Source organism: Eleutherodactylus coqui, chromosome 1 (genome assembly GCF_035609145.1).
Source record: "Eleutherodactylus coqui strain aEleCoq1 chromosome 1, aEleCoq1.hap1, whole genome shotgun sequence".
NCBI classification, from domain to species: domain Eukaryota; kingdom Metazoa; phylum Chordata; class Amphibia; order Anura; family Eleutherodactylidae; genus Eleutherodactylus; species Eleutherodactylus coqui.
This window is the reverse complement of record NC_089837.1, coordinates 9,584,276-9,612,193: the sequence shown is the minus strand read 5'-3', so window position 1 is coordinate 9,612,193 and position 27,918 is coordinate 9,584,276. Positions and strand designations below refer to the sequence as shown.

The following is a 27,918-nucleotide window of genomic DNA, read 5'->3' as shown; positions in this document are numbered from 1 at the left end:
AACCTTGCATGCTTCAACTCGGAGGCTCTCTCGCACAGACTTTGCAGCTGCATACCTCCTGGGCGCACTCTTTTTGAGCCTGACCGCACAACCATTGGCCTCTGGAGAGAGTGTTAACAAGAATACTTCAAAACAAGAGTAACAATGCGTTGGCCGGGAATCGAACCCGGGTCAACTGCTTGGAAGGCAGCTATGCTCACCACTATACCACCAACGCCATAGAATTCACACCACTTCTCAATCGTGAAAATGCAACTCTCACCCCTAGTGTGACTAAAGCCAACTCTTCTGCTTCGTTAGTGGCTTGACAACAGTCAGACGGTAATGTGGCTTCTCGTAAGAGAGGTTTAAGCAGCAGCAGAGTGGCGCAGCGGGAGCGTGCTGGGCCCATAACCCAGAGGTCGATGGATCGAAACCATCCTCTGCTAGGCGCAGAGTTTTGTATTTTTCATGCTCCCAGGAAAAAGGTACCCCAAAAATTCACTGTCTCGTTCTTTCAGGCCACCCAAAGCCCAGCAAACTCCACTGTCCTTTATATTTCAAGGCACCAAAAAATCCACACTTAAAAAAAAAAAAAAAAAAAAAGAAACCTTTCTTCTCCCATGGTCAAAGCTTGGTTTAGGCATGATAACATGACTGCGGTGTGACCCGAGTGCCAGAAACCAGCAACAGTAGAGGGGGATTAGCTCAAATGGTAGAGCGCTCGCTTAGCATGCGAGAGGTAGCGGGATCGATGCCCGCATCCTCCAAAACTTCCACTTGGCACTACCTTCAAATGAAGGGCCAACTTCTTTTTAGTTGGCACTGACACAAAAACCTAGGAAGCAGCTGCACGCATATCTGGCTAAACCTTCGATAGCTCAGCTGGTAGAGCGGAGGACTGTAGTAGCTAATTAGCAATCCTTAGGTCGCTGGTTCGATTCCGGCTCGAAGGATGCTTTTGAGTGTCCGACAACCTTGCATGCTTCAACTCGGAGGCTCTCTCGCACAGACTTTGCAGCTGCATACCTCCTGGGCGCACTCTTTTTGAGCCTGACCGCACAACCATTGGCCTCTGGAGAGAGTGTTAACAAGAATACTTCAAAACAAGAGTAACAATGCGTTGGCCGGGAATCGAACCCGGGTCAACTGCTTGGAAGGCAGCTATGCTCACCACTATACCACCAACGCCATAGAATTCACACCACTTCTCAATCGTGAAAATGCAACTCTCACCCCTAGTGTGACTAAAGCCAACTCTTCTGCTTCGTTAGTGGCTTGACAACAGTCAGACGGTAATGTGGCTTCTCGTAAGAGAGGTTTAAGCAGCAGCAGAGTGGCGCAGCGGGAGCGTGCTGGGCCCATAACCCAGAGGTCGATGGATCGAAACCATCCTCTGCTAGGCGCAGAGTTTTGTATTTTTCATGCTCCCAGGAAAAAGGTACCCCAAAAATTCACTGTCTCGTTCTTTCAGGCCACCCAAAGCCCAGCAAACTCCACTGTCCTTTATATTTCAAGGCACCAAAAAATCCACACTTTAAAAAAAAAAAAAAAAAAAAAAAAAAAAAAGAAACCTTTCTTCTCCCATGGTCAAAACTTGGTTTAGGCATGATAACATGACTGCGGTGTGACCTGAGTGCCAGAAACCAGCAACAGTAGAGGGGGATTAGCTCAAATGGTAGAGCGCTCGCTTAGCATGCGAGAGGTAGCGGGATCGATGCCCGCATCCTCCAAAACTTCCACTTGGCACTACCTTCAAATGAAGGGCCAACTTCTTTTTAGTTGGCACTGACACAAAAACCTAGGAAGCAGCTGCACGCATATCTGGCTAAACCTTCGATAGCTCAGCTGGTAGAGCGGAGGACTGTAGTAGCTAATTAGCAATCCTTAGGTCGCTGGTTCGATTCCGGCTCGAAGGATGCTTTTGAGTGTCCGACAACCTTGCATGCTTCAACTCGGAGGCTCTCTCGCACAGACTTTGCAGCTGCATACCTCCTGGGCGCACTCTTTTTGAGCCTGACCGCACAACCATTGGCCTCTGGAGAGAGTGTTAACAAGAATACTTCAAAACAAGAGTAACAATGCGTTGGCCGGGAATCGAACCCGGGTCAACTGCTTGGAAGGCAGCTATGCTCACCACTATACCACCAACGCCATAGAATTCACACCACTTCTCAATCGTGAAAATGCAACTCTCACCCCTAGTGTGACTAAAGCCAACTCTTCTGCTTCGTTAGTGGCTTGACAACAGTCAGACGGTAATGTGGCTTCTCGTAAGAGAGGTTTAAGCAGCAGCAGAGTGGCGCAGCGGGAGCGTGCTGGGCCCATAACCCAGAGGTCGATGGATCGAAACCATCCTCTGCTAGGCGCAGAGTTTTGTATTTTTCATGCTCCCAGGAAAAAGGTACCCCAAAAATTCACTGTCTCGTTCTTTCAGGCCACCCAAAGCCCAGCAAACTCCACTGTCCTTTATATTTCAAGGCACCAAAAAATCCACACTTAAAAAAAAAAAAAAAAAAAAAAGAAACCTTTCTTCTCCCATGGTCAAAGCTTGGTTTAGGCATGATAACATGACTGCGGTGTGACCCGAGTGCCAGAAACCAGCAACAGTAGAGGGGGATTAGCTCAAATGGTAGAGCGCTCGCTTAGCATGCGAGAGGTAGCGGGATCGATGCCCGCATCCTCCAAAACTTCCACTTGGCACTACCTTCAAATGAAGGGCCAACTTCTTTTTAGTTGGCACTGACACAAAAACCTAGGAAGCAGCTGCACGCATATCTGGCTAAACCTTCGATAGCTCAGCTGGTAGAGCGGAGGACTGTAGTAGCTAATTAGCAATCCTTAGGTCGCTGGTTCGATTCCGGCTCGAAGGATGCTTTTGAGTGTCCGACAACCTTGCATGCTTCAACTCGGAGGCTCTCTCGCACAGACTTTGCAGCTGCATACCTCCTGGGCGCACTCTTTTTGAGCCTGACCGCACAACCATTGGCCTCTGGAGAGAGTGTTAACAAGAATACTTCAAAACAAGAGAAACAATGCGTTGGCCGGGAATCGAACCCGGGTCAACTGCTTGGAAGGCAGCTATGCTCACCACTATACCACCAACGCCATAGAATTCACACCACTTCTCAATCGTGAAAATGCAACTCTCACCCCTAGTGTGACTAAAGCCAACTCTTCTGCTTCGTTAGTGGCTTGACAACAGTCAGACGGTAATGTGGCTTCTCGTAAGAGAGGTTTAAGCAGCAGCAGAGTGGCGCAGCGGGAGCGTGCTGGGCCCATAACCCAGAGGTCGATGGATCGAAACCATCCTCTGCTAGGCGCAGAGTTTTGTATTTTTCATGCTCCCAGGAAAAAGGTACCCCAAAAATTCACTGTCTCGTTCTTTCAGGCCACCCAAAGCCCAGCAAACTCCACTGTCCTTTATATTTCAAGGCACCAAAAAATCCACACTTTAAAAAAAAAAAAAAAAAAAAAAAAAAAAAGAAACCTTTCTTCTCCCATGGTCAAAACTTGGTTTAGGCATGATAACATGACTGCGGTGTGACCTGAGTGCCAGAAACCAGCAACAGTAGAGGGGGATTAGCTCAAATGGTAGAGCGCTCGCTTAGCATGCGAGAGGTAGCGGGATCGATGCCCGCATCCTCCAAAACTTCCACTTGGCACTACCTTCAAATGAAGGGCCAACTTCTTTTTAGTTGGCACTGACACAAAAACCTAGGAAGCAGCTGCACGCATATCTGGCTAAACCTTCGATAGCTCAGCTGGTAGAGCGGAGGACTGTAGTAGCTAATTAGCAATCCTTAGGTCGCTGGTTCGATTCCGGCTCGAAGGATGCTTTTGAGTGTCCGACAACCTTGCATGCTTCAACTCGGAGGCTCTCTCGCACAGACTTTGCAGCTGCATACCTCCTGGGCGCACTCTTTTTGAGCCTGACCGCACAACCATTGGCCTCTGGAGAGAGTGTTAACAAGAATACTTCAAAACAAGAGTAACAATGCGTTGGCCGGGAATCGAACCCGGGTCAACTGCTTGGAAGGCAGCTATGCTCACCACTATACCACCAACGCCATAGAATTCACACCACTTCTCAATCGTGAAAATGCAACTCTCACCCCTAGTGTGACTAAAGCCAACTCTTCTGCTTCGTTAGTGGCTTGACAACAGTCAGACGGTAATGTGGCTTCTCGTAAGAGAGGTTTAAGCAGCAGCAGAGTGGCGCAGCGGGAGCGTGCTGGGCCCATAACCCAGAGGTCGATGGATCGAAACCATCCTCTGCTAGGCGCAGAGTTTTGTATTTTTCATGCTCCCAGGAAAAAGGTACCCCAAAAATTCACTGTCTCGTTCTTTCAGGCCACCCAAAGCCCAGCAAACTCCACTGTCCTTTATATTTCAAGGCACCAAAAAATCCACACTTAAAAAAAAAAAAAAAAAAAAAAGAAACCTTTCTTCTCCCATGGTCAAAGCTTGGTTTAGGCATGATAACATGACTGCGGTGTGACCCGAGTGCCAGAAACCAGCAACAGTAGAGGGGGATTAGCTCAAATGGTAGAGCGCTCGCTTAGCATGCGAGAGGTAGCGGGATCGATGCCCGCATCCTCCAAAACTTCCACTTGGCACTACCTTCAAATGAAGGGCCAACTTCTTTTTAGTTGGCACTGACACAAAAACCTAGGAAGCAGCTGCACGCATATCTGGCTAAACCTTCGATAGCTCAGCTGGTAGAGCGGAGGACTGTAGTAGCTAATTAGCAATCCTTAGGTCGCTGGTTCGATTCCGGCTCGAAGGATGCTTTTGAGTGTCCGACAACCTTGCATGCTTCAACTCGGAGGCTCTCTCGCACAGACTTTGCAGCTGCATACCTCCTGGGCGCACTCTTTTTGAGCCTGACCGCACAACCATTGGCCTCTGGAGAGAGTGTTAACAAGAATACTTCAAAACAAGAGAAACAATGCGTTGGCCGGGAATCGAACCCGGGTCAACTGCTTGGAAGGCAGCTATGCTCACCACTATACCACCAACGCCATAGAATTCACACCACTTCTCAATCGTGAAAATGCAACTCTCACCCCTAGTGTGACTAAAGCCAACTCTTCTGCTTCGTTAGTGGCTTGACAACAGTCAGACGGTAATGTGGCTTCTCGTAAGAGAGGTTTAAGCAGCAGCAGAGTGGCGCAGCGGGAGCGTGCTGGGTCCATAACCCAGAGGTCGATGGATCGAAACCATCCTCTGCTAGGCGCAGAGTTTTGTATTTTTCATGCTCCCAGGAAAAAGGTACCCCAAAAATTCACTGTCTCGTTCTTTCAGGCCACCCAAAGCCCAGCAAACTCCACTGTCCTTTATATTTCAAGGCACCAAAAAATCCACACTTTAAAAAAAAAAAAAAAAAAAAAAAAAAGAAACCTTTCTTCTCCCATGGTCAAAACTTGGTTTAGGCATGATAACATGACTGCGGTGTGACCTGAGTGCCAGAAACCAGCAACAGTAGAGGGGGATTAGCTCAAATGGTAGAGCGCTCGCTTAGCATGCGAGAGGTAGCGGGATCGATGCCCGCATCCTCCAAAACTTCCACTTGGCACTACCTTCAAATGAAGGGCCAACTTCTTTTTAGTTGGCACTGACACAAAAACCTAGGAAGCAGCTGCACGCATATCTGGCTAAACCTTCGATAGCTCAGCTGGTAGAGCGGAGGACTGTAGTAGCTAATTAGCAATCCTTAGGTCGCTGGTTCGATTCCGGCTCGAAGGATGCTTTTGAGTGTCCGACAACCTTGCATGCTTCAACTCGGAGGCTCTCTCGCACAGACTTTGCAGCTGCATACCTCCTGGGCGCACTCTTTTTGAGCCTGACCGCACAACCATTGGCCTCTGGAGAGAGTGTTAACAAGAATACTTCAAAACAAGAGAAACAATGCGTTGGCCGGGAATCGAACCCGGGTCAACTGCTTGTAAGGCAGCTATGCTCACCACTATACCACCAAAGCCATAGAATTCACACCACTTCTCAATCGTGAAAATGCAACTCTCACCCCTAGTGTGACTAAAGCCAACTCTTCTGCTTCGTTAGTGGCTTGACAACAGTCAGACGGTAATGTGGCTTCTCGTAAGAGAGGTTTAAGCAGCAGCAGAGTGGCGCAGCGGGAGCGTGCTGGGCCCATAACCCAGAGGTCGATGGATCGAAACCATCCTCTGCTAGGCGCAGAGTTTTGTATTTTTCATGCTCCCAGGAAAAAGGTACCCCAAAAATTCACTGTCTCGTTCTTTCAGGCCACCCAAAGCCCAGCAAACTCCACTGTCCTTTATATTTCAAGGCACCAAAAAATCCACACTTAAAAAAAAAAAAAAAAAAAAAAGAAACCTTTCTTCTCCCATGGTCAAAGCTTGGTTTAGGCATGATAACATGACTGCGGTGTGACCCGAGTGCCAGAAACCAGCAACAGTAGAGGGGGATTAGCTCAAATGGTAGAGCGCTCGCTTAGCATGCGAGAGGTAGCGGGATCGATGCCCGCATCCTCCAAAACTTCCACTTGGCACTACCTTCAAATGAAGGGCCAACTTCTTTTTAGTTGGCACTGACACAAAAACCTAGGAAGCAGCTGCACGCATATCTGGCTAAACCTTCGATAGCTCAGCTGGTAGAGCGGAGGACTGTAGTAGCTAATTAGCAATCCTTAGGTCGCTGGTTCGATTCCGGCTCGAAGGATGCTTTTGAGTGTCCGACAACCTTGCATGCTTCAACTCGGAGGCTCTCTCGCACAGACTTTGCAGCTGCATACCTCCTGGGCGCACTCTTTTTGAGCCTGACCGCACAACCATTGGCCTCTGGAGAGAGTGTTAACAAGAATACTTCAAAACAAGAGAAACAATGCGTTGGCCGGGAATCGAACCCGGGTCAACTGCTTGGAAGGCAGCTATGCTCACCACTATACCACCAACGCCATAGAATTCACACCACTTCTCAATCGTGAAAATGCAACTCTCACCCCTAGTGTGACTAAAGCCAACTCTTCTGCTTCGTTAGTGGCTTGACAACAGTCAGACGGTAATGTGGCTTCTCGTAAGAGAGGTTTAAGCAGCAGCAGAGTGGCGCAGCGGGAGCGTGCTGGGCCCATAACCCAGAGGTCGATGGATCGAAACCATCCTCTGCTAGGCGCAGAGTTTTGTATTTTTCATGCTCCCAGGAAAAAGGTACCCCAAAAATTCACTGTCTCGTTCTTTCAGGCCACCCAAAGCCCAGCAAACTCCACTGTCCTTTATATTTCAAGGCACCAAAAAATCCACACTTATAAAAAAAAAAAAAAAAAAAAAAAAAGAAACCTTTCTTCTCCCATGGTCAAAGCTTGGTTTAGGCATGATAACATGACTGCGGTGTGACCCGAGTGCCAGAAACCAGCAACAGTAGAGGGGGATTAGCTCAAATGGTAGAGCGCTCGCTTAGCATGCGAGAGGTAGCGGGATCGATGCCCGCATCCTCCAAAACTTCCACTTGGCACTACCTTCAAATGAAGGGCCAACTTCTTTTTAGTTGGCACTGACACAAAAACCTAGGAAGCAGCTGCACGCATATCTGGCTAAACCTTCGATAGCTCAGCTGGTAGAGCGGAGGACTGTAGTAGCTAATTAGCAATCCTTAGGTCGCTGGTTCGATTCCGGCTCGAAGGATGCTTTTGAGTGTCCGACAACCTTGCATGCTTCAACTCGGAGGCTCTCTCGCACAGACTTTGCAGCTGCATACCTCCTGGGCGCACTCTTTTTGAGCCTGACCGCACAACCATTGGCCTCTGGAGAGAGTGTTAACAAGAATACTTCAAAACAAGAGAAACAATGCGTTGGCCGGGAATCGAACCCGGGTCAACTGCTTGGAAGGCAGCTATGCTCACCACTATACCACCAAAGCCATAGAATTCACACCACTTCTCAATCGTGAAAATGCAACTCTCACCCCTAGTGTGACTAAAGCCAACTCTTCTGCTTCGTTAGTGGCTTGACAACAGTCAGACGGTAATGTGGCTTCTCGTAAGAGAGGTTTAAGCAGCAGCAGAGTGGCGCAGCGGGAGCGTGCTGGGCCCATAACCCAGAGGTCGATGGATCGAAACCATCCTCTGCTAGGCGCAGAGTTTTGTATTTTTCATGCTCCCAGGAAAAAGGTACCCCAAAAATTCACTGTCTCGTTCTTTCAGGCCACCCAAAGCCCAGCAAACTCCACTGTCCTTTATATTTCAAGGCACCAAAAAATCCACACTTAAAAAAAAAAAAAAAAAAAAAAGAAACCTTTCTTCTCCCATGGTCAAAGCTTGGTTTAGGCATGATAACATGACTGCGGTGTGACCCGAGTGCCAGAAACCAGCAACAGTAGAGGGGGATTAGCTCAAATGGTAGAGCGCTCGCTTAGCATGCGAGAGGTAGCGGGATCGATGCCCGCATCCTCCAAAACTTCCACTTGGCACTACCTTCAAATGAAGGGCCAACTTCTTTTTAGTTGGCACTGACACAAAAACCTAGGAAGCAGCTGCACGCATATCTGGCTAAACCTTCGATAGCTCAGCTGGTAGAGCGGAGGACTGTAGTAGCTAATTAGCAATCCTTAGGTCGCTGGTTCGATTCCGGCTCGAAGGATGCTTTTGAGTGTCCGACAACCTTGCATGCTTCAACTCGGAGGCTCTCTCGCACAGACTTTGCAGCTGCATACCTCCTGGGCGCACTCTTTTTGAGCCTGACCGCACAACCATTGGCCTCTGGAGAGAGTGTTAACAAGAATACTTCAAAACAAGAGAAACAATGCGTTGGCCGGGAATCGAACCCGGGTCAACTGCTTGGAAGGCAGCTATGCTCACCACTATACCACCAACGCCATAGAATTCACACCACTTCTCAATCGTGAAAATGCAACTCTCACCCCTAGTGTGACTAAAGCCAACTCTTCTGCTTCGTTAGTGGCTTGACAACAGTCAGACGGTAATGTGGCTTCTCGTAAGAGAGGTTTAAGCAGCAGCAGAGTGGCGCAGCGGGAGCGTGCTGGGCCCATAACCCAGAGGTCGATGGATCGAAACCATCCTCTGCTAGGCGCAGAGTTTTGTATTTTTCATGCTCCCAGGAAAAAGGTACCCCAAAAATTCACTGTCTCGTTCTTTCAGGCCACCCAAAGCCCAGCAAACTCCACTGTCCTTTATATTTCAAGGCACCAAAAAATCCACACTTAAAAAAAAAAAAAAAAAAAAAAAAAAAACCTTTCTTCTCCCATGGTCAAAACTTGGTTTAGGCATGACAACATGACTGCGGTGTGACCCGAGTGCCAGAAACCAGCAACAGTAGAGGGGGATTAGCTCAAATGGTAGAGCGCTCGCTTAGCATGCGAGAGGTAGCGGGATCGATGCCCGCATCCTCCAAAACTTCCACTTGGCACTACCTTCAAATGAAGGGCCAACTTCTTTTTAGTTGGCACTGACACAAAAACCTAGGAAGCAGCTGCACGCATATCTGGCTAAACCTTCGATAGCTCAGCTGGTAGAGCGGAGGACTGTAGTAGCTAATTAGCAATCCTTAGGTCGCTGGTTCGATTCCGGCTCGAAGGATGCTTTTGAGTGTCCGACAACCTTGCATGCTTCAACTCGGAGGCTCTCTCGCACAGACTTTGCAGCTGCATACCTCCTGGGCGCACTCTTTTTGAGCCTGACCGCACAACCATTGGCCTCTGGAGAGAGTGTTAACAAGAATACTTCAAAACAAGAGAAACAATGCGTTGGCCGGGAATCGAACCCGGGTCAACTGCTTGGAAGGCAGCTATGCTCACCACTATACCACCAAAGCCATAGAATTCACACCACTTCTCAATCGTGAAAATGCAACTCTCACCCCTAGTGTGACTAAAGCCAACTCTTCTGCTTCGTTAGTGGCTTGACAACAGTCAGACGGTAATGTGGCTTCTCGTAAGAGAGGTTTAAGCAGCAGCAGAGTGGCGCAGCGGGAGCGTGCTGGGCCCATAACCCAGAGGTCGATGGATCGAAACCATCCTCTGCTAGGCGCAGAGTTTTGTATTTTTCATGCTCCCAGGAAAAAGGTACCCCAAAAATTCACTGTCTCGTTCTTTCAGGCCACCCAAAGCCCAGCAAACTCCACTGTCCTTTATATTTCAAGGCACCAAAAAATCCACACTTAAAAAAAAAAAAAAAAAAAAAAGAAACCTTTCTTCTCCCATGGTCAAAGCTTGGTTTAGGCATGATAACATGACTGCGGTGTGACCCGAGTGCCAGAAACCAGCAACAGTAGAGGGGGATTAGCTCAAATGGTAGAGCGCTCGCTTAGCATGCGAGAGGTAGCGGGATCGATGCCCGCATCCTCCAAAACTTCCACTTGGCACTACCTTCAAATGAAGGGCCAACTTCTTTTTAGTTGGCACTGACACAAAAACCTAGGAAGCAGCTGCACGCATATCTGGCTAAACCTTCGATAGCTCAGCTGGTAGAGCGGAGGACTGTAGTAGCTAATTAGCAATCCTTAGGTCGCTGGTTCGATTCCGGCTCGAAGGATGCTTTTGAGTGTCCGACAACCTTGCATGCTTCAACTCGGAGGCTCTCTCGCACAGACTTTGCAGCTGCATACCTCCTGGGCGCACTCTTTTTGAGCCTGACCGCACAACCATTGGCCTCTGGAGAGAGTGTTAACAAGAATACTTCAAAACAAGAGAAACAATGCGTTGGCCGGGAATCGAACCCGGGTCAACTGCTTGGAAGGCAGCTATGCTCACCACTATACCACCAACGCCATAGAATTCACACCACTTCTCAATCGTGAAAATGCAACTCTCACCCCTAGTGTGACTAAAGCCAACTCTTCTGCTTCGTTAGTGGCTTGACAACAGTCAGACGGTAATGTGGCTTCTCGTAAGAGAGGTTTAAGCAGCAGCAGAGTGGCGCAGCGGGAGCGTGCTGGGCCCATAACCCAGAGGTCGATGGATCGAAACCATCCTCTGCTAGGCGCAGAGTTTTGTATTTTTCATGCTCCCAGGAAAAAGGTACCCCAAAAATTCACTGTCTCGTTCTTTCAGGCCACCCAAAGCCCAGCAAACTCCACTGTCCTTTATATTTCAAGGCACCAAAAAATCCACACTTTAAAAAAAAAAAAAAAAAAAAAAAAAAAAAAGAAACCTTTCTTCTCCCATGGTCAAAACTTGGTTTAGGCATGATAACATGACTGCGGTGTGACCTGAGTGCCAGAAACCAGCAACAGTAGAGGGGGATTAGCTCAAATGGTAGAGCGCTCGCTTAGCATGCGAGAGGTAGCGGGATCGATGCCCGCATCCTCCAAAACTTCCACTTGGCACTACCTTCAAATGAAGGGCCAACTTCTTTTTAGTTGGCACTGACACAAAAACCTAGGAAGCAGCTGCACGCATATCTGGCTAAACCTTCGATAGCTCAGCTGGTAGAGCGGAGGACTGTAGTAGCTAATTAGCAATCCTTAGGTCGCTGGTTCGATTCCGGCTCGAAGGATGCTTTTGAGTGTCCGACAACCTTGCATGCTTCAACTCGGAGGGTCTCTCGCACAGACTTTGCAGCTGCATACCTCCTGGGCGCACTCTTTTTGAGCCTGACCGCACAACCATTGGCCTCTGGAGAGAGTGTTAACAAGAATACTTCAAAACAAGAGAAACAATGCGTTGGCCGGGAATCGAACCCGGGTCAACTGCTTGGAAGGCAGCTATGCTCACCACTATACCACCAACGCCATAGAATTCACACCACTTCTCAATCGTGAAAATGCAACTCTCACCCCTAGTGTGACTAAAGCCAACTCTTCTGCTTCGTTAGTGGCTTGACAACAGTCAGACGGTAATGTGGCTTCTCGTAAGAGAGGTTTAAGCAGCAGCAGAGTGGCGCAGCGGGAGCGTGCTGGGCCCATAACCCAGAGGTCGATGGATCGAAACCATCCTCTGCTAGGCGCAGAGTTTTGTATTTTTCATGCTCCCAGGAAAAAGGTACCCCAAAAATTCACTGTCTCGTTCTTTCAGGCCACCCAAAGCCCAGCAAACTCCACTGTCCTTTATATTTCAAGGCACCAAAAAATCCACACTTAAAAAAAAAAAAAAAAAAAAAAAAAAAACCTTTCTTCTCCCATGGTCAAAACTTGGTTTAGGCATGACAACATGACTGCGGTGTGACCCGAGTGCCAGAAACCAGCAACAGTAGAGGGGGATTAGCTCAAATGGTAGAGCGCTCGCTTAGCATGCGAGAGGTAGCGGGATCGATGCCCGCATCCTCCAAAACTTCCACTTGGCACTACCTTCAAATGAAGGGCCAACTTCTTTTTAGTTGGCACTGACACAAAAACCTAGGAAGCAGCTGCACGCATATCTGGCTAAACCTTCGATAGCTCAGCTGGTAGAGCGGAGGACTGTAGTAGCTAATTAGCAATCCTTAGGTCGCTGGTTCGATTCCGGCTCGAAGGATGCTTTTGAGTGTCCGACAACCTTGCATGCTTCAACTTGGAGGCTCTCTTGCACAGACTTTGCAGCTGCATACCTCCTGGCCGCACTCTTTTTGAGCCTGACCGCACAACCATTGGCCTCTGGAGAGAGTGTTAACAAGAATACTTCAAAACAAGAGAAACAAGAGAAACAATGCGTTGGCCGGGAATCGAACCCGGGTCAACTGCTTGGAAGGCAGCTATGCTCACCACTATACCACCAACGCCATAGAATTCGCACCACTTCTCAATCGTGAAAATGCAACTCTCACCCCTAGTGTGACTAAAGCCAACTCTTCTGCTTCGTTAGTGGCTTGACAACAGTCAGACGGTAATGTGGCTTCTCGTAAGAGAGGTTTAAGCAGCAGCAGAGTGGCGCAGCGGGCGCGTGCTGGGCCCATAACCCAGAGGTCGATGGATCGAAACCATCCTCTGCTAGGCGCAGAGTTTTGTATTTTTCATGCTCCCAGGAAAAAGGTACCCCAAAAATTCACTGTCTCGTTCTTTCAGGCCACCCAAAGCCCAGCAAACTCCACTGTCCTTTATATTTCAAGGCACCAAAAAATCCACACTTAAAAAAAAAAAAAAAAAAAAAGAAAGAAACCTTTCTTCTCCCATGGTCAAAGCTTGGTTTAGGCATGATAACATGACTGCGGTGTGACCCGAGTGCCAGAAGCCAGCAACCGTAGAGGGGGATTAGCTCAAATGGTAGAGCGCTCGCTTAGCATGCGAGAGGTAGCGGGATTGATGCCCGCATCCTCCAAAACTTCCACTTGGCACTACCTTCAAATGAAGGGCCAACTTCTTTTTAGTTGGCACTGACACAAAAACCTAGGAAGCAGCTGCACGCATATCTGGCTAAACCTTCGATAGCTCAGCTGGTAGAGCGGAGGACTGTAGTAGCTAGTTAGCAATCCTTAGGTCGCTGGTTCGATTCCGGCTCGAAGGATGCTTTTGAGTGTCCGATAACCTTGCATGCTTCAACTTGGAGGCTCTCTTGCACAGACTTTGCAGCTGCATACCTCCTGGCCGCACTCTTTTTGAGCCTGACCGCACAACCATTGGCCTCTGGAGAGAGTGTTAACAAGAATACTTCAAAACAAGAGAAACAATGCGTTGGCCGGGAATCGAACCCGGGTCAACTGCTTGGAAGGCAGCTATGCTCACCACTATACCACCAACGCCATAGAATTCGCACCACTTCTCAATCGTGAAAATGCAACTCTCACCCCTAGTGTGACTAAAGCCAACTCTTCTGCTTCGTTAGTGGCTTGACAACAGTCAGACGGTAATGTGGCTTCTCGTAAGAGAGGTTTAAGCAGCAGCTGAGTGGCGCAGCGGGAGCGTGCTGGGCCCATAACCCAGAGGTCGATGGATCGAAACCATCCTCTGCTAGGTGCAGAGTTTTGTATTTTTCATGCTCCCAGGAAAAAGGTACCCCAAAAATTCACTGTCTCGTTCTTTCAGGCCACCCAAAGCCCAGCAAACTCCACTGTCCTTTATATTTCAAGGCACCAAAAAATCCACACTTAAAAAAAAAAAAAAAGAAAGAAAGAAACCTTTCTTCTCCCATGGTCAAAGCTTGGTTTAGGCATGATAACATGACTGCGGTGTGACCCGAGTGCCAGAAGCCAGCAACCGTAGAGGGGGATTAGCTCAAATGGTAGAGCGCTCGCTTAGCATGCGAGAGGTAGCGGGATCGATGCCCGCATCCTCCCAAACTTCCACTTGGCACTACCTTCAAATGAAGGGCCAACTTCTTTTTAGTTGGCACTGACACAAAAACCTAGGAAGCAGCTGCACGCATATCTGGCTAAACCTTCGATAGCTCAGCTGGTAGAGCAGAGGACTGTAGTAGCTAATTAGCAATCCTTAGGTCGCTGGTTCGATTCCGGCTCGAAGGATGCTTTTGAGTGTCCGACAACCTTGCATGCTTCAACTCGGAGGCTCTCTCGCACAGACTTTGCAGCTGCATACCTCCTGGGCGCACTCTTTTTGAGCCTGACCGCACAACCATTGGCCTTTGGAGAGAGTGTTAACAAGAATACTTCAAAACAAGAGTAACAATGCGTTGGCCGGGAATCGAACCCGGGTCAACTGCTTGGAAGGCAGCTATGCTCACCACTATACCACCAACGCCATAGAATTCGCACCACTTCTCAATCGTGAAAATGCAACTCTCACCCCTAGTGTGACTAAAGCCAACTCTTCTGCTTCGTTAGTGGCTTGACAACAGTCAGACGGTAATGTGGCTTCTCGTAAGAGAGGTTTAAGCAGCAGCAGAGTGGCGCAGCGGGAGCGTGCTGGGCCCATAACCCAGAGGTCGATGGATCGAAACCATCCTCTGCTAGGCGCAGAGTTTTGTATTTTTCATGCTCCCAGGAAAAAGGTACCCCAAAAATTCACTGTCTCGTTCTTTCAGGCCACCCAAAGCCCAGCAAACTCCACTGTCCTTTATATTTCAAGGCACCAAAAAATCCACACTTAAAAAAAAAAAAAAGAAAGAAACCTTTCTTCTCCCATGGTCAAAGCTTGGTTTAGGCATGATAACATGACTGCGGTGTGACCCGAGTGCCAGAAGCCAGCAACCGTAGAGGGGGATTAGCTCAAATGGTAGAGCGCTCGCTTAGCATGCGAGAGGTAGCGGGATCGATGCCCGCATCCTCCAAAACTTCCACTTGGCACTACCTTCAAATGAAGGGCCAACTTCTTTTTAGTTGGCACTGACACAAAAACCTAGGAAGCAGCTGCACGCATATCTGGCTAAACCTTCGATAGCTCAGCTGGTAGAGCGGAGGACTGTAGTAGCTAATTAGCAATCCTTAGGTCGCTGGTTCGATTCCGGCTCGAAGGATGCTTTTGAGTGTCCGACAACCTTGCATGCTTCAACTCGGAGGCTCTCTCGCACAGACTTTGCAGCTGCATACCTCCTGGGCGCACTCTTTTTGAGCCTGACCGCACAACCATTGGCCTTTGGAGAGAGTGTTAACAAGAATAGTTCAAAACAAGAGAAACAATGCGTTGGCCGGGAATCGAACCCGGGTCAACTGCTTGGAAGGCAGCTATGCTCACCACTATACCACCAACGCCATAGAATTCGCACCACTTCTCAATCGTGAAAATGCAACTCTCACCCCTAGTGTGACTAAAGCCAACTCTTCTGCTTCGTTAGTGGCTTGACAACAGTCAGACGGTAATGTGGCTTCTCGTAAGAGAGGTTTAAGCAGCAGCAGAGTGGCGCAGCGGGCGCGTGCTGGGCCCATAACCCAGAGGTCGATGGATCGAAACCATCCTCTGCTAGGCGCAGAGTTTTGTATTTTTCATGCTCCCAGGAAAAAGGTACCCCAAAAATTCACTGTCTCGTTCTTTCAGGCCACCCAAAGCCCAGCAAACTCCACTGTCCTTTATATTTCAAGGCACCAAAAAATCCACACTTAAAAAAAAAAAAAAAAAAAAAAGAAAGAAACCTTTCTTCTCCCATGGTCAAAGCTTGGTTTAGGCATGATAACATGACTGCGGTGTGACCCGAGTGCCAGAAGCCAGCAACCGTAGAGGGGGATTAGCTCAAATGGTAGAGCGCTCGCTTAGCATGCGAGAGGTAGCGGGATTGATGCCCGCATCCTCCAAAACTTCCACTTGGCACTACCTTCAAATGAAGGGCCAACTTCTTTTTAGTTGGCACTGACACAAAAACCTAGGAAGCAGCTGCACGCATATCTGGCTAAACCTTCGATAGCTCAGCTGGTAGAGCGGAGGACTGTAGTAGCTAGTTAGCAATCCTTAGGTCGCTGGTTCGATTCCGGCTCGAAGGATGCTTTTGAGTGTCCGATAACCTTGCATGCTTCAACTTGGAGGCTCTCTTGCACAGAATTTGCAGCTGCATACCTCCTGGCCGCACTCTTTTTGAGCCTGACCGCACAACCATTGGCCTCTGGAGAGAGTGTTAACAAGAATACTTCAAAACAAGAGAAACAATGCGTTGGCCGGGAATCGAACCCGGGTCAACTGCTTGGAAGGCAGCTATGCTCACCACTATACCACCAACGCCATAGAATTCGCACCACTTCTCAATCGTGAAAATGCAACTCTCACCCCTAGTGTGACTAAAGCCAACTCTTCTGCTTCGTTAGTGGCTTGACAACAGTCAGACGGTAATGTGGCTTCTCGTAAGAGAGGTTTAAGCAGCAGCTGAGTGGCGCAGCGGGAGCGTGCTGGGCCCATAACCCAGAGGTCGATGGATCGAAACCATCCTCTGCTAGGTGCAGAGTTTTGTATTTTTCATGCTCCCAGGAAAAGGGTACCCCAAAAATTCACTGTCTCGTTCTTTCAGGCCACCCAAAGCCCAGCAAACTCCACTGTCCTTTATATTTCAAGGCACCAAAAAATCCACACTTAAAAAAAAAAAAAAAGAAAGAAAGAAACCTTTCTTCTCCCATGGTCAAAGCTTGGTTTAGGCATGATAACATGACTGCGGTGTGACCCGAGTGCCAGAAGCCAGCAACCGTAGAGGGGGATTAGCTCAAATGGTAGAGCGCTCGCTTAGCATGCGAGAGGTAGCGGGATCGATGCCCGCATCCTCCCAAACTTCCACTTGGCACTACCTTCAAATGAAGGGCCAACTTCTTTTTAGTTGGCACTGACACAAAAACCTAGGAAGCAGCTGCACGCATATCTGGCTAAACCTTCGATAGCTCAGCTGGTAGAGCAGAGGACTGTAGTAGCTAATTAGCAATCCTTAGGTCGCTGGTTCGATTCCGGCTCGAAGGATGCTTTTGAGTGTCCGACAACCTTGCATGCTTCAACTCGGAGGCTCTCTCGCACAGACTTTGCAGCTGCATACCTCCTGGGCGCACTCTTTTTGAGCCTGACCGCACAACCATTGGCCTTTGGAGAGAGTGTTAACAAGAATACTTCAAAACAAGAGTAACAATGCGTTGGCCGGGAGTCGAACCCGGGTCAACTGCTTGGAAGGCAGCTATGCTCACCACTATACCACCAACGCCATAGAATTCGCACCACTTCTCAATCGTGAAAATGCAACTCTCACCCCTAGTGTGACTAAAGCCAACTCTTCTGCTTCGTTAGTGGCTTGACAACAGTCAGACGGTAATGTGGCTTCTCGTAAGAGAGGTTTAAGCAGCAGCAGAGTGGCGCAGCGGGAGCGTGCTGGGCCCATAACCCAGAGGTCGATGGATCGAAACCATCCTCTGCTAGGCGCAGAGTTTTGTATTTTTCATGCTCCCAGGAAAAAGGTACCCCAAAAATTCACTGTCTCGTTCTTTCAGGCCACCCAAAGCCCAGCAAACTCCACTGTCCTTTATATTTCAAGGCACCAAAAAATCCACACTTAAAAAAAAAAAAAAGAAAGAAACCTTTCTTCTCCCATGGTCAAAGCTTGGTTTAGGCATGATAACATGACTGCGGTGTGACCCGAGTGCCAGAAGCCAGCAACCGTAGAGGGGGATTAGCTCAAATGGTAGAGCGCTCGCTTAGCATGCGAGAGGTAGCGGGATCGATGCCCGCATCCTCCAAAACTTCCACTTGGCACTACCTTCAAATGAAGGGCCAACTTCTTTTTAGTTGGCACTGACACAAAAACCTAGGAAGCAGCTGCACGCATATCTGGCTAAACCTTCGATAGCTCAGCTGGTAGAGCGGAGGACTGTAGTAGCTAATTAGCAATCCTTAGGTCGCTGGTTCGATTCCGGCTCGAAGGATGCTTTTGAGTGTCCGACAACCTTGCATGCTTCAACTCGGAGGCTCTCTCGCACAGACTTTGCAGCTGCATACCTCCTGGGCGCACTCTTTTTGAGCCTGACCGCACAACCATTGGCCTTTGGAGAGAGTGTTAACAAGAATACTTCAAAACAAGAGTAACAATGCGTTGGCCGGGAATCGAACCCGGGTCAACTGCTTGGAAGGCAGCTATGCTCACCACTATAACACCAACGCCATAGAATTCGCACCACTTCTCAATCGTGAAAATGCAACTCTCACCCCTAGTGTGACTAAAGCCAACTCTTCTGCTTCGTTAGTGGCTTGACAACAGTCAGACGGTAATGTGGCTTCTCGTAAGAGAGGTTTAAGCAGCAGCAGAGTGGCGCAGCGGGCGCGTGCTGGGCCCATAACCCAGAGGTCGATGGATCGAAACCATCCTCTGCTAGGCGCAGAGTTTTGTATTTTTCATGCTCCCAGGAAAAAGGTACCCCAAAAATTCACTGTCTCGTTCTTTCAGGCCACCCAAAGCCCAGCAAACTCCACTGTCCTTTATATTTCAAGGCACCAAAAAATCCACACTTAAAAAAAAAAAAAAAAAAAAAAGAAAGAAACCTTTCTTCTCCCATGGTCAAAGCTTGGTTTAGGCATGATAACATGACTGCGGTGTGACCCGAGTGCCAGAAGCCAGCAACCGTAGAGGGGGATTAGCTCAAATGGTAGAGCGCTCGCTTAGCATGCGAGAGGTAGCGGGATCGATGCCCGCATCCTCCAAAACTTCCACTTGGCACTACCTTCAAATGAAGGGCCAACTTCTTTTTAGTTGGCACTGACACAAAAACCTAGGAAGCAGCTGCACGCATATCTGGCTAAACCTTCGATAGCTCAGCTGGTAGCGCGGAGGACTGTAGTAGCTAATTAGCAATCCTTAGGTCGCTGGTTCGATTCCGGCTCGAAGGATGCTTTTGAGTGTCCGACAACCTTGCATGCTTCAACTCGGAGGCTCTCTCGCACAGACTTTGCAGCTGCATACCTCCTGGCCGCACTCTTTTTGAGCCTGACCGCACAACCATTGGCCTTTGGAGAGAGTGTTAACAAGAATACTTCAAAACAAGAGTAACAATGCGTTGGCCGGGAATCGAACCCGGGTCAACTGCTTGGAAGGCAGCTATGCTCACCACTATACCACCAACGCCATAGAATTCGCACCACTTCTCAATCGTGAAAATGCAACTCTCACCCCTAGTGTGACTAAAGCCAACTCTTCTGCTTCGTTAGTGGCTTGACAACAGTCAGACGGTAATGTGGCTTCTCGTAAGAGAGGTTTAAGCAGCAGCAGAGTGGCGCAGCGGGAGCGTGCTGGGCCCATAACCCAGAGGTCGATGGATCGAAACCATCCTCTGCTAGGTGCAGAGTTTTGTATTTTTCATGCTCCCAGGAAAAAGGTACCCCAAAAATTCACTGTCTCGTTCTTTCAGGCCACCCAAAGCCCAGCAAACTCCACTGTCCTTTATATTTCAAGGCACCAAAAAATCCACACTTAAAAAAAAAAAAAAAGAAAGAAACCTTTCTTCTCCCATGGTCAAAGCTTGGTTTAGGCATGATAACATGACTGCGGTGTGACCCGAGTGCCAGAAGCCAGCAACCGTAGAGGGGGATTAGCTCAAATGGTAGAGCGCTCGCTTAGCATGCGAGAGGTAGCGGGATCGATGCCCGCATCCTCCAAAACTTCCACTTGGCACTACCTTCAAATGAAGGGCCAACTTCTTTTTAGTTGGCACTGACACAAAAACCTAGGAAGCAGCTGCACGCATATCTGGCTAAACCTTCGATAGCTCAGCTGGTAGAGCGGAGGACTGTAGTAGCTAATTAGCAATCCTTAGGTCGCTGGTTCGATTCCGGCTCGAAGGATGCTTTTGAGTGTCCGACAACCTTGCATGCTTCAACTCGGAGGCTCTCTCGCACAGACTTTGCAGCTGCATACCTCCTGGGCGCACTCTTTTTGAGCCTGACCGCACAACCATTGGCCTTTGGAGAGAGTGTTAACAAGAATACTTCAAAACAAGAGTAACAATGCGTTGGCCGGGAATCGAACCCGGGTCAACTGCTTGGAAGGCAGCTATGCTCACCACTATAACACCAACGCCATAGAATTCGCACCACTTCTCAATCGTGAAAATGCAACTCTCACCCCTAGTGTGACTAAAGCCAACTCTTCTGCTTCGTTAGTGGCTTGACAACAGTCAGACGGTAATGTGGCTTCTCGTAAGAGAGGTTTAAGCAGCAGCAGAGTGGCGCAGCGGGCGCGTGCTGGGCCCATAACCCAGAGGTCGATGGATCGAAACCATCCTCTGCTAGGCGCAGAGTTTTGTATTTTTCATGCTCCCAGGAAAAAGGTACCCCAAAAATTCACTGTCTCGTTCTTTCAGGCCACCCAAAGCCCAGCAAACTCCACTGTCCTTTATATTTCAAGGCACCAAAAAATCCACACTTAAAAAAAAAAAAAAAGAAAGAAACCTTTCTTCTCCCATGGTCAAAGCTTGGTTTAGGCATGATAACATGACTGCGGTGTGACCCGAGTGCCAGAAGCCAGCAACCGTAGAGGGGGATTAGCTCAAATGGTAGAGCGCTCGCTTAGCATGCGAGAGGTAGCCGGATCGATGCCCGCATCCTCCAAAACTTCCACTTGGCACTACCTTCAAATGAAGGGCCAACTTCTTTTTAGTTGGCACTGACACAAAAACCTAGGAAGCAGCTGCACGCATATCTGGCTAAACCTTCGATAGCTCAGCTGGTAGAGCGGAGGACTGTAGTAGCTAATTAGCAATCCTTAGGTCGCTGGTTCGATTCCGGCTCGAAGGATGCTTTTGAGTGTCCGACAACCTTGCATGCTTCAACTCAGAGGCTCTCTCGCACAGACTTTGCAGCTGCATACCTCCTGGGCGCACTCTTTTTGAGCCTGACCGCACAACCATTGGCCTTTGGAGAGAGTGTTAACAAGAATACTTCAAAACAAGAGTAACAATGCGTTGGCCGGGAATCGAACCCGGGTCAACTGCTTGGAAGGCAGCTATGCTCACCACTATACCACCAACGCCATAGAATTCTCACCACTTCTCAATCGTGAAAATGCAACTCTCACCCCTAGTGTGACTAAAGCCAACTCTTCTGCTTCGTTAGTGGCTTGACAACAGTCAGACGGTAATGTGGCTTCTCGTAAGAGAGGTTTAAGCAGCAGCAGAGTGGCGCAGCGGGAGCGTGCTGGGCCCATAACCCAGAGGTCGATGGATCGAAACCATCCTCTGCTAGGCGCAGAGTTTTGTATTTTTCATGCTCCCAGGAAAAAGGTACCCCAAAAATTCACTGTCTCGTTCTTTCAGGCCACCCAAAGCCCAGCAAACTCCACTGTCCTTTATATTTCAAGGCACCAAAAAATCCACACTTGAAAAAAAAAAAAAAAAAAAAAAAGAAAGAAACCTTTCTTCTCCCATGGTCAAAGCTTGGTTTAGGCATGATAACATGACTGCGGTGTGACCCGAGTGCCAGAAGCCAGCAACCGTAGAGGGGGATTAGCTCAAATGGTAGAGCGCTCGCTTAGCATGCGAGAGGTAGCGGGATCGATGCCCGCATCCTCCAAAACTTCCACTTGGCACTACCTTCAAATGAAGGGCCAACTTCTTTTTAGTTGGCACTGACACAAAAACCTAGGAAGCAGCTGCACGCATATCTGGCTAAACCTTCGATAGCTCAGCTGGTAGAGCGGAGGACTGTAGTAGCTAGTTAGCAATCCTTAGGTCGCTGGTTCGATTCCGGCTCGAAGGATGCTTTTGAGTGTCCGATAACCTTGCATGCTTCAACTTGGAGGCTCTCTTGCACAGACTTTGCAGCTGCATACCTCCTGGCCGCACTCTTTTTGAGCCTGACCGCACAACCATTGGCCTCTGGAGAGAGTGTTAACAAGAATACTTCAAAACAAGAGAAACAATGCGTTGGCCGGGAATCGAACCCGGGTCAACTGCTTGGAAGGCAGCTATGCTCACCACTATACCACCAACGCCATAGAATTCGCACCACTTCTCAATCGTGAAAATGCAACTCTCACCCCTAGTGTGACTAAAGCCAACTCTTCTGCTTCGTTAGTGGCTTGACAACAGTCAGACGGTAATGTGGCTTCTCGTAAGAGAGGTGTAAGCAGCAGCAGAGTGGCGCAGCGGGCGCGTGCTGGGCCCATAACCCAGAGGTCGATGGATCGAAACCATCCTCTGCTAGGCGCAGAGTTTTGTATTTTTCATGCTCCCAGGAAAAAGGTACCCCAAAAATTCACTGTCTCGTTCTTTCAGGCCACCCAAAGCCCAGCAAACTCCACTGTCCTTTATATTTCAAGGCACCAAAAAATCCACACTTAAAAAAAAAAAAAAAAAAAAAAAAGAAAGAAACCTTTCTTCTCCCATGGTCAAAGCTTGGTTTAGGCATGATAACATGACTGCGGTGTGACCCGAGTGCCAGAAGCCAGCAACCGTAGAGGGGGATTAGCTCAAATGGTAGAGCGCTCGCTTAGCATGCGAGAGGTAGCGGGATCGATGCCCGCATCCTCCAAAACTTCCACTTGGCACTACCTTCAAATGAAGGGCCAACTTCTTTTTAGTTGGCACTGACACAAAAACCTAGGAAGCAGCTGCACGCATATCTGGCTAAACCTTCGATAGCTCAGCTGGTAGAGCGGAGGACTGTAGTAGCTAGTTAGCAATCCTTAGGTCGCTGGTTCGATTCCGGCTCGAAGGATGCTTTTGAGTGTCCGACAACCTTGCATGCTTCAACTCGGAGGCTCTCTCGCACAGACTTTGCAGCTGCATACCTCCTGGGCGCACTCTTTTTGAGCCTGACCGCACAACCATTGGCCTCTGGAGAGAGTGTTAACAAGAATACTTCAAAACAAGAGTAACAATGCGTTGGCCGGGAATCGAACCCGGGTCAACTGCTTGGAAGGCAGCTATGCTCACCACTATACCACCAACGCCATAGAATTCACACCACTTCTCAATCGTGAAAATGCAACTCTCACCCCTAGTGTGACTAAAGCCAACTCTTCTGCTTCGTTAGTGGCTTGACAACAGTCAGACGGTAATGTGGCTTCTCGTAAGAGAGGTTTAAGCAGCAGCAGAGTGGCGCAGCGGGAGCGTGCTGGGTCCATAACCCAGAGGTCGATGGATCGAAACCATCCTCTGCTAGGCGCAGAGTTTTGTATTTTTCATGCTCCCAGGAAAAAGGTACCCCAAAAATTCACTGTCTCGTTCTTTCAGGCCACCCAAAGCCCAGCAAACTCCACTGTCCTTTATATTTCAAGGCACCAAAAAATCCACACTTTAAAAAAAAAAAAAAAAGAAACCTTTCTTCTCCCATGGTCAAAACTTGGTTTAGGCATGATAACATGACTGCGGTGTGACCTGAGTGCCAGAAACCAGCAACAGTAGAGGGGGATTAGCTCAAATGGTAGAGCGCTCGCTTAGCATGCGAGAGGTAGCGGGATCGATGCCCGCATCCTCCAAAACTTCCACTTGGCACTACCTTCAAATGAAGGGCCAACTTCTTTTTAGTTGGCACTGACACAAAAACCTAGGAAGCAGCTGCACGCATATCTGGCTAAACCTTCGATAGCTCAGCTGGTAGAGCGGAGGACTGTAGTAGCTAATTAGCAATCCTTAGGTCGCTGGTTCGATTCCGGCTCGAAGGATGCTTTTGAGTGTCCGACAACCTTGCATGCTTCAACTCGGAGGCTCTCTCGCACAGACTTTGCAGCTGCATACCTCCTGGGCGCACTCTTTTTGAGCCTGACCGCACAACCATTGGCCTCTGGAGAGAGTGTTAACAAGAATACTTCAAAACAAGAGAAACAATGCGTTGGCCGGGAATCGAACCCGGGTCAACTGCTTGGAAGGCAGCTATGCTCACCACTATACCACCAAAGCCATAGAATTAACACCACTTCTCAATCGTGAAAATGCAACTCTCACCCCTAGTGTGACTAAAGCCAACTCTTCTGCTTCGTTAGTGGCTTGACAACAGTCAGACGGTAATGTGGCTTCTCGTAAGAGAGGTTTAAGCAGCAGCAGAGTGGCGCAGCGGGAGCGTGCTGGGCCCATAACCCAGAGGTCGATGGATCGAAACCATCCTCTGCTAGGCGCAGAGTTTTGTATTTTTCATGCTCCCAGGAAAAAGGTACCCCAAAAATTCACTGTCTCGTTCTTTCAGGCCACCCAAAGCCCAGCAAACTCCACTGTCCTTTATATTTCAAGGCACCAAAAAATCCACACTTAAAAAAAAAAAAAAAAAAAAAAGAAACCTTTCTTCTCCCATGGTCAAAGCTTGGTTTAGGCATGATAACATGACTGCGGTGTGACCCGAGTGCCAGAAACCAGCAACAGTAGAGGGGGATTAGCTCAAATGGTAGAGCGCTCGCTTAGCATGCGAGAGGTAGCGGGATCGATGCCCGCATCCTCCAAAACTTCCACTTGGCACTACCTTCAAATGAAGGGCCAACTTCTTTTTAGTTGGCACTGACACAAAAACCTAGGAAGCAGCTGCACGCATATCTGGCTAAACCTTCGATAGCTCAGCTGGTAGAGCGGAGGACTGTAGTAGCTAATTAGCAATCCTTAGGTCGCTGGTTCGATTCCGGCTCGAAGGATGCTTTTGAGTGTCCGACAACCTTGCATGCTTCAACTCGGAGGGTCTCTCGCACAGACTTTGCAGCTGCATACCTCCTGGGCGCACTCTTTTTGAGCCTGACCGCACAACCATTGGCCTCTGGAGAGAGTGTTAACAAGAATACTTCAAAACAAGAGAAACAATGCGTTGGCCGGGAATCGAACCCGGGTCAACTGCTTGGAAGGCAGCTATGCTCACCACTATACCACCAACGCCATAGAATTCACACCACTTCTCAATCGTGAAAATGCAACTCTCACCCCTAGTGTGACTAAAGCCAACTCTTCTGCTTCGTTAGTGGCTTGACAACAGTCAGACGGTAATGTGGCTTCTCGTAAGAGAGGTTTAAGCAGCAGCAGAGTGGCGCAGCGGGAGCGTGCTGGGCCCATAACCCAGAGGTCGATGGATCGAAACCATCCTCTGCTAGGCGCAGAGTTTTGTATTTTTCATGCTCCCAGGAAAAAGGTACCCCAAAAATTCACTGTCTCGTTCTTTCAGGCCACCCAAAGCCCAGCAAACTCCACTGTCCTTTATATTTCAAGGCACCAAAAAATCCACACTTAAAAAAAAAAAAAAAAAAAAAAAAAAAACCTTTCTTCTCCCATGGTCAAAACTTGGTTTAGGCATGACAACATGACTGCGGTGTGACCCGAGTGCCAGAAACCAGCAACAGTAGAGGGGGATTAGCTCAAATGGTAGAGCGCTCGCTTAGCATGCGAGAGGTAGCGGGATCGATGCCCGCATCCTCCAAAACTTCCACTTGGCACTACCTTCAAATGAAGGGCCAACTTCTTTTTAGTTGGCACTGACACAAAAACCTAGGAAGCAGCTGCACGCATATCTGGCTAAACCTTCGATAGCTCAGCTGGTAGAGCGGAGGACTGTAGTAGCTAATTAGCAATCCTTAGGTCGCTGGTTCGATTCCGGCTCGAAGGATGCTTTTGAGTGTCCGACAACCTTGCATGCTTCAACTTGGAGGCTCTCTTGCACAGACTTTGCAGCTGCATACCTCCTGGCCGCACTCTTTTTGAGCCTGACCGCACAACCATTGGCCTCTGGAGAGAGTGTTAACAAGAATACTTCAAAACAAGAGAAACAAGAGAAACAATGCGTTGGCCGGGAATCGAACCCGGGTCAACTGCTTGGAAGGCAGCTATGCTCACCACTATACCACCAACGCCATAGAATTCGCACCACTTCTCAATCGTGAAAATGCAACTCTCACCCCTAGTGTGACTAAAGCCAACTCTTCTGCTTCGTTAGTGGCTTGACAACAGTCAGACGGTAATGTGGCTTCTCGTAAGAGAGGTTTAAGCAGCAGCAGAGTGGCGCAGCGGGCGCGTGCTGGGCCCATAACCCAGAGGTCGATGGATCGAAACCATCCTCTGCTAGGCGCAGAGTTTTGTATTTTTCATGCTCCCAGGAAAAAGGTACCCCAAAAATTCACTGTCTCGTTCTTTCAGGCCACCCAAAGCCCAGCAAACTCCACTGTCCTTTATATTTCAAGGCACCAAAAAATCCACACTTAAAAAAAAAAAAAAAAAAAAAAGAAAGAAACCTTTCTTCTCCCATGGTCAAAGCTTGGTTTAGGCATGATAACATGACTGCGGTGTGACCCGAGTGCCAGAAGCCAGCAACCGTAGAGGGGGATTAGCTCAAATGGTAGAGCGCTCGCTTAGCATGCGAGAGGTAGCGGGATTGATGCCCGCATCCTCCAAAACTTCCACTTGGCACTACCTTCAAATGAAGGGCCAACTTCTTTTTAGTTGGCACTGACACAAAAACCTAGGAAGCAGCTGCACGCATATCTGGCTAAACCTTCGATAGCTCAGCTGGTAGAGCGGAGGACTGTAGTAGCTAGTTAGCAATCCTTAGGTCGCTGGTTCGATTCCGGCTCGAAGGATGCTTTTGAGTGTCCGATAACCTTGCATGCTTCAACTTGGAGGCTCTCTTGCACAGACTTTGCAGCTGCATACCTCCTGGCCGCACTCTTTTTGAGCCTGACCGCACAACCATTGGCCTCTGGAGAGAGTGTTAACAAGAATACTTCAAAACAAGAGAAACAATGCGTTGGCCGGGAATCGAACCCGGGTCAACTGCTTGGAAGGCAGCTATGCTCACCACTATACCACCAACGCCATAGAATTCGCACCACTTCTCAATCGTGAAAATGCAACTCTCACCCCTAGTGTGACTAAAGCCAACTCTTCTGCTTCGTTAGTGGCTTGACAACAGTCAGACGGTAATGTGGCTTCTCGTAAGAGAGGTTTAAGCAGCAGCTGAGTGGCGCAGCGGGAGCGTGCTGGGCCCATAACCCAGAGGTCGATGGATCGAAACCATCCTCTGCTAGGTGCAGAGTTTTGTATTTTTCATGCTCCCAGGAAAAAGGTACCCCAAAAATTCACTGTCTCGTTCTTTCAGGCCACCCAAAGCCCAGCAAACTCCACTGTCCTTTATATTTCAAGGCACCAAAAAATCCACACTTAAAAAAAAAAAAAAAGAAAGAAACCTTTCTTCTCCCATGGTCAAAGCTTGGTTTAGGCATGATAACATGACTGCGGTGTGACCCGAGTGCCAGAAGCCAGCAACCGTAGAGGGGGATTAGCTCAAATGGTAGAGCGCTCGCTTAGCATGCGAGAGGTAGCGGGATCGATGCCCGCATCCTCCCAAACTTCCACTTGGCACTACCTTCAAATGAAGGGCCAACTTCTTTTTAGTTGGCACTGACACAAAAACCTAGGAAGCAGCTGCACGCATATCTGGCTAAACCTTCGATAGCTCAGCTGGTAGAGCAGAGGACTGTAGTAGCTAATTAGCAATCCTTAGGTCGCTGGTTCGATTCCGGCTCGAAGGATGCTTTTGAGTGTCCGACAACCTTGCATGCTTCAACTCGGAGGCTCTCTCGCACAGACTTTGCAGCTGCATACCTCCTGGGCGCACTCTTTTTGAGCCTGACCGCACAACCATTGGCCTTTGGAGAGAGTGTTAACAAGAATACTTCAAAACAAGAGTAACAATGCGTTGGCCGGGAATCGAACCCGGGTCAACTGCTTGGAAG

The 27,918-nt window shown here is 48.7% G+C and overlaps 48 non-coding genes across 48 annotated transcripts; 47 read left to right on the top strand and 1 right to left on the bottom strand.

Moving 5' to 3' along the window:
* Positions 1-676: 676 nt before the first annotated feature.
* Positions 677-749, top strand: TRNAA-AGC (transfer RNA alanine (anticodon AGC)). The gene has a single exon. It is a non-coding gene; the product is annotated as a tRNA-Ala (tRNA).
* Positions 750-849: 100 nt separating this feature from the next.
* TRNAY-GUA (transfer RNA tyrosine (anticodon GUA)) lies at positions 850-935 on the top strand. The gene is given in 2 exon segments: positions 850-886; positions 900-935. It is a non-coding gene; the product is annotated as a tRNA-Tyr (tRNA).
* Positions 936-1,639: 704 nt separating this feature from the next.
* On the top strand, positions 1,640-1,712 carry TRNAA-AGC (transfer RNA alanine (anticodon AGC)). The gene has a single exon. It is a non-coding gene; the product is annotated as a tRNA-Ala (tRNA).
* A 100-nt stretch (positions 1,713-1,812) lies between these two features.
* On the top strand, positions 1,813-1,898 carry TRNAY-GUA (transfer RNA tyrosine (anticodon GUA)). Its single transcript is given in 2 exon segments — positions 1,813-1,849; positions 1,863-1,898. It is a non-coding gene; the product is annotated as a tRNA-Tyr (tRNA).
* A 695-nt stretch (positions 1,899-2,593) lies between these two features.
* Positions 2,594-2,666, top strand: TRNAA-AGC (transfer RNA alanine (anticodon AGC)). Its single transcript has one exon. It is a non-coding gene; the product is annotated as a tRNA-Ala (tRNA).
* A 100-nt stretch (positions 2,667-2,766) lies between these two features.
* On the top strand, positions 2,767-2,852 carry TRNAY-GUA (transfer RNA tyrosine (anticodon GUA)). Its single transcript is given in 2 exon segments — positions 2,767-2,803; positions 2,817-2,852. It is a non-coding gene; the product is annotated as a tRNA-Tyr (tRNA).
* A 703-nt stretch (positions 2,853-3,555) lies between these two features.
* Positions 3,556-3,628, top strand: TRNAA-AGC (transfer RNA alanine (anticodon AGC)). Its single transcript has one exon. It is a non-coding gene; the product is annotated as a tRNA-Ala (tRNA).
* A 100-nt stretch (positions 3,629-3,728) lies between these two features.
* TRNAY-GUA (transfer RNA tyrosine (anticodon GUA)) lies at positions 3,729-3,814 on the top strand. The gene is given in 2 exon segments: positions 3,729-3,765; positions 3,779-3,814. It is a non-coding gene; the product is annotated as a tRNA-Tyr (tRNA).
* A 695-nt stretch (positions 3,815-4,509) lies between these two features.
* TRNAA-AGC (transfer RNA alanine (anticodon AGC)) lies at positions 4,510-4,582 on the top strand. The gene has a single exon. It is a non-coding gene; the product is annotated as a tRNA-Ala (tRNA).
* Positions 4,583-4,682: 100 nt separating this feature from the next.
* TRNAY-GUA (transfer RNA tyrosine (anticodon GUA)) lies at positions 4,683-4,768 on the top strand. Its single transcript is given in 2 exon segments — positions 4,683-4,719; positions 4,733-4,768. It is a non-coding gene; the product is annotated as a tRNA-Tyr (tRNA).
* A 700-nt stretch (positions 4,769-5,468) lies between these two features.
* TRNAA-AGC (transfer RNA alanine (anticodon AGC)) lies at positions 5,469-5,541 on the top strand. Its single transcript has one exon. It is a non-coding gene; the product is annotated as a tRNA-Ala (tRNA).
* A 100-nt stretch (positions 5,542-5,641) lies between these two features.
* On the top strand, positions 5,642-5,727 carry TRNAY-GUA (transfer RNA tyrosine (anticodon GUA)). The gene is given in 2 exon segments: positions 5,642-5,678; positions 5,692-5,727. It is a non-coding gene; the product is annotated as a tRNA-Tyr (tRNA).
* A 163-nt stretch (positions 5,728-5,890) lies between these two features.
* On the bottom strand, positions 5,891-5,962 carry TRNAV-UAC (transfer RNA valine (anticodon UAC)). Its single transcript has one exon. It is a non-coding gene; the product is annotated as a tRNA-Val (tRNA).
* A 460-nt stretch (positions 5,963-6,422) lies between these two features.
* On the top strand, positions 6,423-6,495 carry TRNAA-AGC (transfer RNA alanine (anticodon AGC)). The gene has a single exon. It is a non-coding gene; the product is annotated as a tRNA-Ala (tRNA).
* A 100-nt stretch (positions 6,496-6,595) lies between these two features.
* TRNAY-GUA (transfer RNA tyrosine (anticodon GUA)) lies at positions 6,596-6,681 on the top strand. The gene is given in 2 exon segments: positions 6,596-6,632; positions 6,646-6,681. It is a non-coding gene; the product is annotated as a tRNA-Tyr (tRNA).
* A 700-nt stretch (positions 6,682-7,381) lies between these two features.
* Positions 7,382-7,454, top strand: TRNAA-AGC (transfer RNA alanine (anticodon AGC)). Its single transcript has one exon. It is a non-coding gene; the product is annotated as a tRNA-Ala (tRNA).
* A 100-nt stretch (positions 7,455-7,554) lies between these two features.
* TRNAY-GUA (transfer RNA tyrosine (anticodon GUA)) lies at positions 7,555-7,640 on the top strand. The gene is given in 2 exon segments: positions 7,555-7,591; positions 7,605-7,640. It is a non-coding gene; the product is annotated as a tRNA-Tyr (tRNA).
* A 695-nt stretch (positions 7,641-8,335) lies between these two features.
* TRNAA-AGC (transfer RNA alanine (anticodon AGC)) lies at positions 8,336-8,408 on the top strand. The gene has a single exon. It is a non-coding gene; the product is annotated as a tRNA-Ala (tRNA).
* Positions 8,409-8,508: 100 nt separating this feature from the next.
* On the top strand, positions 8,509-8,594 carry TRNAY-GUA (transfer RNA tyrosine (anticodon GUA)). Its single transcript is given in 2 exon segments — positions 8,509-8,545; positions 8,559-8,594. It is a non-coding gene; the product is annotated as a tRNA-Tyr (tRNA).
* Positions 8,595-9,291: 697 nt separating this feature from the next.
* On the top strand, positions 9,292-9,364 carry TRNAA-AGC (transfer RNA alanine (anticodon AGC)). The gene has a single exon. It is a non-coding gene; the product is annotated as a tRNA-Ala (tRNA).
* A 100-nt stretch (positions 9,365-9,464) lies between these two features.
* TRNAY-GUA (transfer RNA tyrosine (anticodon GUA)) lies at positions 9,465-9,550 on the top strand. Its single transcript is given in 2 exon segments — positions 9,465-9,501; positions 9,515-9,550. It is a non-coding gene; the product is annotated as a tRNA-Tyr (tRNA).
* A 695-nt stretch (positions 9,551-10,245) lies between these two features.
* On the top strand, positions 10,246-10,318 carry TRNAA-AGC (transfer RNA alanine (anticodon AGC)). Its single transcript has one exon. It is a non-coding gene; the product is annotated as a tRNA-Ala (tRNA).
* Positions 10,319-10,418: 100 nt separating this feature from the next.
* On the top strand, positions 10,419-10,504 carry TRNAY-GUA (transfer RNA tyrosine (anticodon GUA)). Its single transcript is given in 2 exon segments — positions 10,419-10,455; positions 10,469-10,504. It is a non-coding gene; the product is annotated as a tRNA-Tyr (tRNA).
* Positions 10,505-11,208: 704 nt separating this feature from the next.
* TRNAA-AGC (transfer RNA alanine (anticodon AGC)) lies at positions 11,209-11,281 on the top strand. Its single transcript has one exon. It is a non-coding gene; the product is annotated as a tRNA-Ala (tRNA).
* A 100-nt stretch (positions 11,282-11,381) lies between these two features.
* Positions 11,382-11,467, top strand: TRNAY-GUA (transfer RNA tyrosine (anticodon GUA)). The gene is given in 2 exon segments: positions 11,382-11,418; positions 11,432-11,467. It is a non-coding gene; the product is annotated as a tRNA-Tyr (tRNA).
* Positions 11,468-12,164: 697 nt separating this feature from the next.
* On the top strand, positions 12,165-12,237 carry TRNAA-AGC (transfer RNA alanine (anticodon AGC)). Its single transcript has one exon. It is a non-coding gene; the product is annotated as a tRNA-Ala (tRNA).
* A 100-nt stretch (positions 12,238-12,337) lies between these two features.
* On the top strand, positions 12,338-12,423 carry TRNAY-GUA (transfer RNA tyrosine (anticodon GUA)). The gene is given in 2 exon segments: positions 12,338-12,374; positions 12,388-12,423. It is a non-coding gene; the product is annotated as a tRNA-Tyr (tRNA).
* An 880-nt stretch (positions 12,424-13,303) lies between these two features.
* Positions 13,304-13,389, top strand: TRNAY-GUA (transfer RNA tyrosine (anticodon GUA)). Its single transcript is given in 2 exon segments — positions 13,304-13,340; positions 13,354-13,389. It is a non-coding gene; the product is annotated as a tRNA-Tyr (tRNA).
* Positions 13,390-15,035: 1,646 nt separating this feature from the next.
* Positions 15,036-15,108, top strand: TRNAA-AGC (transfer RNA alanine (anticodon AGC)). The gene has a single exon. It is a non-coding gene; the product is annotated as a tRNA-Ala (tRNA).
* Positions 15,109-15,208: 100 nt separating this feature from the next.
* TRNAY-GUA (transfer RNA tyrosine (anticodon GUA)) lies at positions 15,209-15,294 on the top strand. Its single transcript is given in 2 exon segments — positions 15,209-15,245; positions 15,259-15,294. It is a non-coding gene; the product is annotated as a tRNA-Tyr (tRNA).
* An 872-nt stretch (positions 15,295-16,166) lies between these two features.
* TRNAY-GUA (transfer RNA tyrosine (anticodon GUA)) lies at positions 16,167-16,252 on the top strand. Its single transcript is given in 2 exon segments — positions 16,167-16,203; positions 16,217-16,252. It is a non-coding gene; the product is annotated as a tRNA-Tyr (tRNA).
* Positions 16,253-17,898: 1,646 nt separating this feature from the next.
* Positions 17,899-17,971, top strand: TRNAA-AGC (transfer RNA alanine (anticodon AGC)). The gene has a single exon. It is a non-coding gene; the product is annotated as a tRNA-Ala (tRNA).
* A 100-nt stretch (positions 17,972-18,071) lies between these two features.
* Positions 18,072-18,157, top strand: TRNAY-GUA (transfer RNA tyrosine (anticodon GUA)). The gene is given in 2 exon segments: positions 18,072-18,108; positions 18,122-18,157. It is a non-coding gene; the product is annotated as a tRNA-Tyr (tRNA).
* Positions 18,158-18,856: 699 nt separating this feature from the next.
* Positions 18,857-18,929, top strand: TRNAA-AGC (transfer RNA alanine (anticodon AGC)). The gene has a single exon. It is a non-coding gene; the product is annotated as a tRNA-Ala (tRNA).
* An 878-nt stretch (positions 18,930-19,807) lies between these two features.
* TRNAA-AGC (transfer RNA alanine (anticodon AGC)) lies at positions 19,808-19,880 on the top strand. Its single transcript has one exon. It is a non-coding gene; the product is annotated as a tRNA-Ala (tRNA).
* Positions 19,881-19,980: 100 nt separating this feature from the next.
* Positions 19,981-20,066, top strand: TRNAY-GUA (transfer RNA tyrosine (anticodon GUA)). The gene is given in 2 exon segments: positions 19,981-20,017; positions 20,031-20,066. It is a non-coding gene; the product is annotated as a tRNA-Tyr (tRNA).
* An 865-nt stretch (positions 20,067-20,931) lies between these two features.
* TRNAY-GUA (transfer RNA tyrosine (anticodon GUA)) lies at positions 20,932-21,017 on the top strand. The gene is given in 2 exon segments: positions 20,932-20,968; positions 20,982-21,017. It is a non-coding gene; the product is annotated as a tRNA-Tyr (tRNA).
* A 701-nt stretch (positions 21,018-21,718) lies between these two features.
* Positions 21,719-21,791, top strand: TRNAA-AGC (transfer RNA alanine (anticodon AGC)). Its single transcript has one exon. It is a non-coding gene; the product is annotated as a tRNA-Ala (tRNA).
* Positions 21,792-21,891: 100 nt separating this feature from the next.
* On the top strand, positions 21,892-21,977 carry TRNAY-GUA (transfer RNA tyrosine (anticodon GUA)). Its single transcript is given in 2 exon segments — positions 21,892-21,928; positions 21,942-21,977. It is a non-coding gene; the product is annotated as a tRNA-Tyr (tRNA).
* Positions 21,978-22,678: 701 nt separating this feature from the next.
* On the top strand, positions 22,679-22,751 carry TRNAA-AGC (transfer RNA alanine (anticodon AGC)). Its single transcript has one exon. It is a non-coding gene; the product is annotated as a tRNA-Ala (tRNA).
* Positions 22,752-22,851: 100 nt separating this feature from the next.
* Positions 22,852-22,937, top strand: TRNAY-GUA (transfer RNA tyrosine (anticodon GUA)). Its single transcript is given in 2 exon segments — positions 22,852-22,888; positions 22,902-22,937. It is a non-coding gene; the product is annotated as a tRNA-Tyr (tRNA).
* A 690-nt stretch (positions 22,938-23,627) lies between these two features.
* TRNAA-AGC (transfer RNA alanine (anticodon AGC)) lies at positions 23,628-23,700 on the top strand. The gene has a single exon. It is a non-coding gene; the product is annotated as a tRNA-Ala (tRNA).
* Positions 23,701-23,800: 100 nt separating this feature from the next.
* TRNAY-GUA (transfer RNA tyrosine (anticodon GUA)) lies at positions 23,801-23,886 on the top strand. Its single transcript is given in 2 exon segments — positions 23,801-23,837; positions 23,851-23,886. It is a non-coding gene; the product is annotated as a tRNA-Tyr (tRNA).
* Positions 23,887-24,581: 695 nt separating this feature from the next.
* TRNAA-AGC (transfer RNA alanine (anticodon AGC)) lies at positions 24,582-24,654 on the top strand. The gene has a single exon. It is a non-coding gene; the product is annotated as a tRNA-Ala (tRNA).
* A 100-nt stretch (positions 24,655-24,754) lies between these two features.
* TRNAY-GUA (transfer RNA tyrosine (anticodon GUA)) lies at positions 24,755-24,840 on the top strand. The gene is given in 2 exon segments: positions 24,755-24,791; positions 24,805-24,840. It is a non-coding gene; the product is annotated as a tRNA-Tyr (tRNA).
* A 697-nt stretch (positions 24,841-25,537) lies between these two features.
* Positions 25,538-25,610, top strand: TRNAA-AGC (transfer RNA alanine (anticodon AGC)). The gene has a single exon. It is a non-coding gene; the product is annotated as a tRNA-Ala (tRNA).
* A 100-nt stretch (positions 25,611-25,710) lies between these two features.
* On the top strand, positions 25,711-25,796 carry TRNAY-GUA (transfer RNA tyrosine (anticodon GUA)). Its single transcript is given in 2 exon segments — positions 25,711-25,747; positions 25,761-25,796. It is a non-coding gene; the product is annotated as a tRNA-Tyr (tRNA).
* Positions 25,797-26,677: 881 nt separating this feature from the next.
* Positions 26,678-26,763, top strand: TRNAY-GUA (transfer RNA tyrosine (anticodon GUA)). Its single transcript is given in 2 exon segments — positions 26,678-26,714; positions 26,728-26,763. It is a non-coding gene; the product is annotated as a tRNA-Tyr (tRNA).
* Positions 26,764-27,918: the final 1,155 nt, after the last annotated feature.